This window comes from Octopus sinensis, linkage group LG14 (genome assembly GCF_006345805.1).
Source record: "Octopus sinensis linkage group LG14, ASM634580v1, whole genome shotgun sequence".
NCBI lineage: Eukaryota > Metazoa > Mollusca > Cephalopoda > Octopoda > Octopodidae > Octopus > Octopus sinensis.
In genome coordinates this window covers 64,175,170-64,185,572 of record NC_043010.1, presented here as the reverse complement: position 1 = coordinate 64,185,572, position 10,403 = coordinate 64,175,170, and the positions used below count along the sequence as shown (strand labels likewise).

At 37.9% G+C, this 10,403-nt stretch overlaps 1 protein-coding gene across 1 annotated transcript in view; it reads right to left on the bottom strand.

Annotated features, from left to right (window-relative positions):
- Positions 1-1,276, bottom strand: part of LOC115219448 (multiple epidermal growth factor-like domains protein 6) — a 99,398-nt gene extending 98,122 nt beyond the window's left edge. Inside the window, exon 1 of the mRNA XM_029789613.2 lies at positions 1,246-1,276. The gene's annotated coding sequence lies outside the window, so the exon portion shown is untranslated. The remainder of the gene's footprint in view (positions 1-1,245) is intronic.
- Positions 1,277-10,403: the final 9,127 nt, after the last annotated feature.

Genomic DNA, 10,403 nt, shown 5'->3' with positions numbered 1-10,403 from the left:
TTGGGATCCCCAAGTCGCCGGGTGACTTCTTGTTTTTGAGACCGCAGATGACCTGTTGGACCTCATCAAATGTTAGCGGGCTTGTCAAACTCCATCAGAATAAGAAGATCTGGAATCTCTCCAAGTGCCGTGGGGTCGGTGGGGGTTGACCCGATTCAGAAGTTCTTGAAAATATTCGGCCCCACTGTATCGCACTTTTGTTTTCAGTAAGGTACCATTGGACGATCTCACAGGAGCAATCACCTTTTTGCATAGGCTGAAGATTCTCTTCTCTTAATCCAGTTGTTGAATTCATGTTTTGCTATCGCCTGCAAAACGTTGGATTTCTTCTGCCTTTCGAAGTCACCAACTGTTTGAACATTTCTGATGACATAATATGCGTGGCACGAGCATCCTTCTATTTTTCGCGCAAGGTTGCAGAGTTCGGGTTGGCTAGAACAACATCGTGGACATATTCGTCAAACCAGTCGGAGTTGCGACGCAGTGTTGTCACGAGGGTTGCCTTGGCAGTGTCTTATAGAACATTGAGGGATGAATCCTAGAGATTGTTTTTTTGTGTATGTTTGACATGTTTTGGGAGAAATGTTTGTGTGTGTGCGTGTGGAATTTATTTTGTCAATGGTCATGAAACGTAGATAAAAACTTGTGTGAGGGTGAAAGTTTGAGTGCTTTTGAGTGTTAATATACGGCTAAGATTTTAAAATATCAAGATAAACTTTATATATTTATACAAATACATTACAACTACAACTTATAAGAAAAAAAACAAAAGATTTCCTATTTTTCTTTACTAGATATATTTGTAACTTTTGTGTAGGGTGCACAGAATATATATTACCACGTACCGGGGGATACAAATTTTATGTAACCCTATATTGGTGACAAAATCACACTGCAACTCAGTAGTGGTCACACATTATATAACATTATATTGTAAACACAGAACCGTTTAGCTATTTACGTGCCATCGTCGGAGTCTCTAGTTGCTTGATCTACTACAAAAAGCAGCCCAAATCCCCATATCCTCAATATCACATTACTGTCTTTAAAATCGGCAGGACACAGTTAATTTAAAAGTAAATAAACAAAATATACAAAAATGTAGTATGACCATGACTGGAATGCCTTTCATTTATAGATCTGATCAACCATAACTGACCGCAACAACAACAGTAACAAGTATATGTTACTTATATAGACATGATGTAACAATGTGACAATACTTCAACAAACGTGAACTCTTACCTTCAAGTTCGACCCTGGAGACACAGAGGTTACCTGTATCACTGCTAATGTTGAGGTATTTCATGAACGCGCTTCCTTTACATTTTACTAAATTTGAATCAAAAGCGCATTTGAAATCTGTACCATCGATTTTGGGAACTGCAATTGGAACACACACAAATTACACAGAATAACAATTTATTTTTTATTTTTTGTCTTGGGTTATTTCTTATTTGCTTTTATCTAGAAATCAAAGGAAAGTACTACTATTGTCTTCAAACTTTGCTTTTGTGACCTAGGCATCAGTGTTTTAAAATTGACCTATTTTCCCTTACATCTCAGGTAGATTCAGCGCTGAGTTACTGAAGCAGAATTATTGTTATAGCAAATATTCTATTCTATACTGCAGATTTGCTTGTCAGTTGCTTGACATTAACCACTAGAGTATGTCCCTTAGTGGTTGACAATATGCGTATCTCTGATCATGAGCAGTAGTGAAGGAGTGTCATAGTCATAAGTTGAGAGGGATTTTTTTTTTTTTTGCGTTTGAATAAATGTGACAAAAACAAAGTTTGAAGGAAGTATTAGCCATTGATCATACATTCTAGAAGTAAGCAAATTGGAAATAACAGTTGCTGCTCAAGGATAAAAACCGTGTTACAGTGTTCTTAGATAAGTGGTACCTTACAGTAACACACTTGAAATTTCAGAGAAGTTTCGCATTAGGTACCTCAACACTCGTGCGAAAGAAAAAAAGGTGTTTTTTGTTTTGATTTTCTTTAACTTTATTCTTTTACTTGTTTCGCTCATTTGACTGCGGCCATGCTGCAGCACCGCCTTGTAGGGTTTTAGTCGAACAAATTGACCCCATGACTTTTTTTAAAGCCTAGTACTTATCCTATCGAACAGCACACCAAAATCTAGAGTAAAACCAGCAGTGAATTAACATCCAGAGGGTAGATTTATCCGACTCTTAGAATTAAAATATTTACAATTTTTAAATATTTAATTTTTTTTTTATATTTTAGTTCTAAGAGTTGGGTAAATCTACTGCTGAATGTTAATTCACGGCTGATTTTACTCTAGAATTTGGCGCACTGTTTGTGGGACTTTTAAACTAAATTCCTCGATATATAAAGATGAAAATTCAATATGCAGTGAGTCTTGTTTGATGCTGTATGTATTCGAGGTCTTGTATTTATATGTCAATAGCGATTCTCGCTGATGAGCCATAGACGGTTTAATGCATTGACTGATTAATTATTTAATTAGTGCATTTAATCGTTAAGGGCGAAACTTAGGAATACGGGAATGACTAATCATTTTTTGAATTCTCGCTTACATTCAACGTGCCAAAATAAGAATAGCTTTTTCGTAGTTTAGGATTTATTCGAATTTCTAGCGTGATGGAAAACCACTTAGTAGCTTTCCCTCAGTGTATAACTTTTATACACGCACACACACACACACACACACACACACACACACATACATACATACATACATACATACATATATATATACATACGCCTGGCTTCTTTCAGTTTCCGCTTACCAAATCCATTCATAAGGCTTTAGTCGGCCCATGGCAATAGTTGAAGACAATTGCTCGAGTTGCCACGCAGTGGAACTGAACCCGGAACCATGTGGTTGGGAAGCAATCTTCTTACCACATAGCCACCCCAGTATTCTTATTTCATGCAAAAGAAATTACAATTCGGAAAACTTTCTTTTTCGAAAATTTCCCTTTTTCCACTTTTTTGTGTGAGATAGGGGTTACCTAATCCAAAACTCAGCTGAAATTTTAATTAATTAAACGCATAATAGCGAGATCAATGAATATCTAAAATTTTAAAAGAACAACTATGTAAATAACATCCAGAGAAAACACATCGAAGAATCAGTGAATAGCCTTCTTTCCCTGGATTTTACATCATTCCATTGTATGGGACCTTTTAAATAATTTAGCCAATTTTTCTCCCTATAGTAAATATGTGAGCGTGGATAGCTATGGAATGGAAGCACTCCATCGGTTACGACGACGAGGGTTCCGGTTGATCTGAATCAACGGAACAGCCTGCTCGTGAAATTAACGTGTAAGTGGCTGAGCACTCCACAGACACGTGTACCCTTAACGTAGTTCTCGGGGATATTCAGTGTGACACAGAGAGTGACAAGGCCGGCCCTTTGAAATACAGGTACAACAGAAACAGGAAGTAAGAGTGAGAGAAAGTTGTGGTGAAAGAGTACAGCAGGGATCACTACCATCCCCTGCCGGAGCCTCGTGGAGCTTTTAGGTGTTTTCACTCAATAAACACTCACAACGCCCGGTCTGGGAATCGAAACCGCGATCCTACGACCGTGAGTCCGCTGCCCTAACCACTGGGCCATTGCGCCTGCACTACATATAGATATAGAGGACAGATATACTGATGAATAAGCATACTAACAGACGGATATGCTGGCAGATAGAGATATAGACAGACAGACATATTCACATACAGACGTGCAGACAGTCCTGTAGAGACAGGTATAAGAAGCTACTGTGATATGTCGTGGTGAAGTGGGCGGTGGGGCATAAACACATAATTCATAAGAATACAGATGGGACGTTCCTGCCAAGCTTTCAATAAATGCCAGCACAACAGACCATAGATAATAATCTGAAACAGAGAAAAGAAGAAATTAGGTACAGTAGTTGAACTCAGTTAGCCAGCTGATGTCAGTATAATGCTAAAGGATACTGCAGATACTTCATACGGACCTAGGACTTTAGATTTCCACTATTAATTACTGGAGCACTTTACTACCTAAAGTGCTGAAGCACTTTACTACCTACTAATTGCCTCAGTACCAATCTTGAGAAACTGAAATTTACAATACCAACAAAACCACGATACCAACAATGCCACAAAGAACACGTCTAATCGGAAGATTATATCTACAAGTTGTCAAAGGTACAGACAAAATGTGTAAAATATTCATAAAGTTCAGCACGTAATGAGATCCACATATGGAATGCCATCAATGTCTGTGCCCATGTGCATATGTTCGCCTTCATATGTATATGCATGCATACAAGCGTACATACATGTATGCCTTGTTTGATGCTGTCTAAATTCCAATGAAAGGGTTTGTTTCTTGACTTGAAATTGGCATTTTCTCCATTTGTTAGGATTTCGAAAAATAAACCAAAAACATACATACATACATACATATATAAATGCAAGCATATAAATATACACAGGTACAAAAAATCATCAGAAAAGTCCAACAATGGAAACAAATTGAAGAGTTTCACATTATATTGAACCTCTTGTCTTCATAGATTTCAAGTTCGGTTCTCCTTTTTAGATATTTCATCTATTCTTTATTACGTTACAATATTAGGTGATATTGATAATTTCTGGGAGAAGCCGTAATGCTGACGCTTATTCCATGAATTTATATACAGATAGAATTCCCTGAAATAATCAAGAAGCTTTAGAGAGCATTTGATACTAGATTATCTTTAGTTCTTTACTTGATAATGTTTTTTTACCGAATATGAACGCTTTTAATTAGAGGTAAAACAGAATAGAAGGCGAATTTCATTACTCACGCCTACATCATAAATGTTTCTGATGTAGAGATTTTTCTAGCATGTCTGCTTATGACATTTATCTGCAACTGCCTCACTTTTCACACCTGCGAGAAACACACGGCACAACCTTCCGTGATATTTACATATGAAAGGCTAGAATCATATCCTAATAAGCGGCGTATATCTCATCTGAACAATGATCTTTGAGTATCTTTTGAAGAGATCTTTGTTGCAAACATTCGAGACAGCTCTCGGGTCTGCAATAATTTACTGCTTTTTCCGCTCACTAATCACGAAAGCCATGTCAAGCATCGTGGGTGCTATCCTTCTTATTCTGGCTAGGCCATAGCAAAATTAGAAAATGGTTTTATAGCACATTATTATCGTTTGTAAAAGAATAGAAAAAATGTAGCTAAAAAAATAACTAAAACTGGACAGTACTGTAAAGATTAAAGGTTTTATACTCACGGCCTTTTATACCGTGCAATATTACGGTAGCAACCCGGTATTGAAAGTTTAATTCCAAAATCAATGGTAGGTCTCGACATTGCGATGATGATTCAGAGAAAATGCCATCGGGATGAGCTTTTGCTATAAAGTAATGGTATAAACCTGAAGACAAAACAGAGAAATATATATTTGTTTGTATGGATGCATATACATACATACACACACTCACACACATACACACACACAGTTCCAAGATACATCTTATGGATGCGTCATATGTGATGTTTCTAAGATTTCAGGGGTTTGGGATCCTTCAACATCAGACCCCTCCACCCCCACGCTTAGTTGATTCAACCGGGTTAGTGAAGTTCCAGCCTGCATTCCATTATCAGCAAATCACTGTTTTTGCCTCATTATCCAAAGCCATATATATATAATGTTATATTATACTATATTATATCATATTATATTATATTATATTGTATTATATTATAATGGGGTGACCAAAATGTGGTGATACATGTAAAAAATATTAATAGGCTAATTAGGTTTAAGTTTTATTTGTGAAATACAGTTATTTTGAATTTGCTGCAGAAAGTGGTCTATATTTGTGGTGGGGAGGGGGAGGGGCGCTAGGAATGCGGCCTGTGTGCCAAGAGGGCGGCAGCCTGTAAAAGCAGTGGAACTACTGCTTTAAATAATTGTGTTGTCAGATAAATTCGTTCTTTTCCGATGTTATTTTTATCACAGTGTTTGGAAGGTCTTTTTTATAGATCTGCAATTTTTGGTTATCATTTTGACATGTAACGATAGAATGCCAAGTAAAAGAAATGAACATTTTCGATACCTGCTTTGAATCAATGTGCCACAGGTGCGAAAGCCACTTGAGATATTTGTGCTATGTTCAGAGAAGGCGCTAATATTGAAAGAACTGCACGGAAATAGTTTTCACATTTTAAAGAATGGAAATTCGACTTCAGAGACTCCCCGCTTTCCAGCTAAACTGTTCAATTCAATGAGGACCGATTGAACGAACTCATCCGCGAGGACCGATGAATGAGTTCATCCACAAAGAAATTAGCCGAAAAGACGGGATGCTTTCATGATACCATTGCCTGTCACCTTCACTAGACAAGTAAGGTCCAGAAACTCGGTGCATGGGTGCCACAAGCTCTGAACGTAAGAGTAAAACTTTAGCGTTTCTCTATCTCCGTCAGTTTGCTCACTCGACGCCATGTTATTCGTGGACACAAAATATGTCTTCGCCAGTGATGGAAAATGATGTCTTTGCATCAGTATGAAGCAGCAGAAAAAATGGAGGAGTTGCGACAACATTTCGATCCAGAGCTGCATTTACACAAGAGAATGATAGGTGTTTGATGGGATATGGAAGGACTAATCCACTACAAAATACTTGAAAAAAATCCACACAGTCAATGCAGAGTTTTACGTTCAGCAAATGGACCGGCTCAACGAGGTAATCCAGCTGAAACAACCTAACCTGTAACACTGCGTGCTTCGTCAACACGATAAAGCTCGTCCCCACGTCGCTATTATAGCTTAAAATGTTATTCAAGAACTCTGTTGGAAAGTTCTACCGTACCCACCATATTCTCCTGCTAAAGCATCTTCAGATTATCAACGTTTTCAGTTGCCCTCCAACAACGACATGGAATTGAAATGTGGCTCGATGAATTCTTTGAGTCAAGACCTTGTGATATCTGCCATTAAAGCACTGAAAATTTTGTGGAACATTGACAAAAAGTCGTGAACAATGAAGGAGAGTACATTATTGAGTGATTTGTTAAAATTTTGGAATAAAAATAAGGGTAAAAGTAAATGTTTAAAAACGAATGAATTTATCTGGAAACCCATTATTTCACATCTCAAACAAGCGCAGAGTTCTTTACACTTGTTCGCCGGTCTTGTTATTTTTGTATGCAATGCATCAACACAGAAACGTGTTGATACATTGAATATAAACAAAATTGTAATGTCAGGGGGCGGGAGCATAGGAGGAACCTAGTTTCAAAGTGGCTGGACTACAGGAAAGCCTTTGACTTTATCCCCCACCCTTCGATTTGCTAAAGATCCAGTGAGCATAGTCAAAGCTATAGCTGACCTGACTTCATCGTGGGACACCATCTTGAAGTTAAATACACGGAATGCATGTATTATTACTGGTAGAAAACACTCTCGCAGAGGTATATTCCAGGGTGACAGCTTCTCTTTGATATTGTTTATACTTTCTGTAAACCCCTTGTCATTCATGTTAAGAAAGTCTGATGGATATCTCTCTGGTTCACAAGGAAACATAAATACCAAAATTGCACACTGTTTCTTTGTGGATGACTTGAAACTATAAGCAAAGAATATGCACAAGATGAAAAAGAGCCTTGACCTGGTTACAACATCCTCAAAGGATATAGGTTTGGAGTTAGATCAGAAAAATGTTGCTATGTGATTGTGAAAAGAAGGAAAACTGTAAACCAGACAAGCAACATCTCCATCAATGACTTCGCTGTTTTCCCTATATCTGATGAGGAATGTTGGCATCTGCAACAAGACACATGTCACTAAAGAATATTACAATCGAATAGAAAAAATATGGACCTTGGAACTCTCTACATTCAATAAAACAATAGCCCACGGTGTGCTTCCCGGGCCAGTATTCATACCAACATTTTGACAACTTGATTGAATGCTTGATGAAACTCGAGCCATTGATGATACTAACCCAGAATATGATACTTAGTAACCCAGAAGATTATACGAACCCAGAAGATTATATGAACCCAGAAGATACTAACTAGCACACATAGTTTCCATATAAACGGAGATGTAGATCACCAATACCTAAAACGAAAACAAGGGGGAAAAAACCTTAACATCGATCCAGAATGCCTTTGAATGTCGTATCATATTCTTTCGGTAACATCTTTTAGTCACCAGTGTCGAAGTGCATCACTTGACCAAGTTTACGTACATGAGGCTGATAACATCATGAGGCTCAGAAAGTAGCTCCTTGAGCAGCATTCTTTGTCTAATAACTTAAAATACATTCCCAAAGAAGTCGTACAACTCTAATGCAACATATCACCAGGAGATCATGCATGGATATGTTAGCAGAAAACTCCAAAATTATAATAACATTGATCATCAAAGCAGTTTATCATGGACCAACAACAAGTTTACTAACTCCCACTTTGAAAGGTATGCGTCTCCAATCCAGAAACAGGAAATATCAACCAAATACTTGATGCACAAAAGGGATAGAGATGCAGGAAAAGCATCAAAACGTGATAAACGATGCAGACCTTGTGGAGTAAAGACTGAAGATACCGCCCACATCATAAGCAGTTGTCTATCACGGTATTATCTACTGATGAGACACGATGTTGCAGCTAAGACGCTATATAGTGAGATCCGTCGGAAGGATAACCCTGAAACTAAACAAATAAAACCCCACAGTGTGGTAGTAACCATAGTCACTCATAATAAGGATCCGAGTGAAAACTTCAATAAAATAAATGATTTGGGATAGAGATGAGAAACTGTGTACAGTTGTCGAAATCAGCTGCCCAGCGGATGTTAACATAAAACTAAAGATCAGCGAAAAAGAACCTAACCTGAACTAATAAGAAATCTACAGTTACTCTATTCAAGTAACAAGTTCAAGTTTATACCTGTAATTATAGGGGCACTGGGATGTGTAACACATTGCCTAACTTCCAATCTTGAGAAATTAGGTTTCTTAAAACTAGAAAAGAGAAAGCTGATTCGAAGACTACAGATCCAAGCCATCACTAGAACTGTAAGAATCTGTAAAACTTTCCATCATTTAAGTATATATGCGCATGTCTAGACATGCAACTATATGCATGAGAATACATATATAAGATAAATCATATAAATCTGTACATGTACCGACTCCAAGTAATGCACATATACATACATACAAAAATACCCAGTTGATGTTGTTGAAATGCCAATGAAGAACCCTTCGATCAAGGTTAGAAACCAGTTCTTTCTCTATTGACAAGAAATCTTGAAATAAAGCTGAATAATGTCATACATGCATATGTGTGTGTTTGTGTATGTGTATATTTACGTGTGTGTGTGTCCATCTATGCATCTATATAGAGAGTGACTTGGAAAGCCGTACGAATGTAATCATACTCAGATACACACAATTATACAGCAATACAACTACAAAAAGATATATATAAAATCATTAAGACTGCACATAGACTTATATAATTCTTATAGATTGACTTGTAAACTGACTTACGTATTTGGCAGGTTGAACCTTTGTAACCAGGCATGCATGTACCACTTCCACATGAACCATATTGATGGAAGTTGCAGTCACCGAGTTCAGAACAGTGACATTGAAACTTCCCTAATTCTCCAAACCTATCAATTAGGCCGTGGCAAGATGCTGAAAATATATCATATTTGAACACATTATTTCTATTCAAATATTTATGATAGATGATGATGATGAATGGGAGATGCAGGAGGAGAGGAGTTTAAGATGAACCTGAGAACGGGGAAGAAAATGAAAAACTTGTTTGGATAGTTCAATTAAAAATGCTGGCGATAGTGGTGAGGATAATGATAGTTGCATTTGTGATTGTAATGATAGTGGTAGCAATTGTGGTGATTATTTTAAAAAATCAGTCGCAATTCCTAATAGTGGTATTACTGACTTATATATTGATAGACAGATAGGTAGAAAGGCTGTTATGTGTGTGTGTGTCTTCTTGTTTTGAGACAGCATTCACCCGGGGTGGGTTGAGCTGCCTTCATTCATCCTCAATGCTGCATCTCTCACAAACGCCAACCAGGCCTGGCGATTTGAGGCTAACGTCCGCGTGATCTCCAGCCACTCCTTATTCCAGCGGCGAACGTCGTAGACATGGGAGCCTAGGTTGGGATCCAGATCAACCTTGACTGTCATCAGCCAGGTTTTTCGTTGTCCACCACATCGCTTTCGCCAACCCTGAAGGGAAGCTGGGGCAATTGCTTCGTAGATGAATTTTCCTGGTTGACGACGGAGGGCAAAACCCAGCCAACGCAGACGTCTCGTTAGGGTTACTTGTCGGAGGGAGGTGTTTTTGCACTGGTGTCGCACCGAATTGTT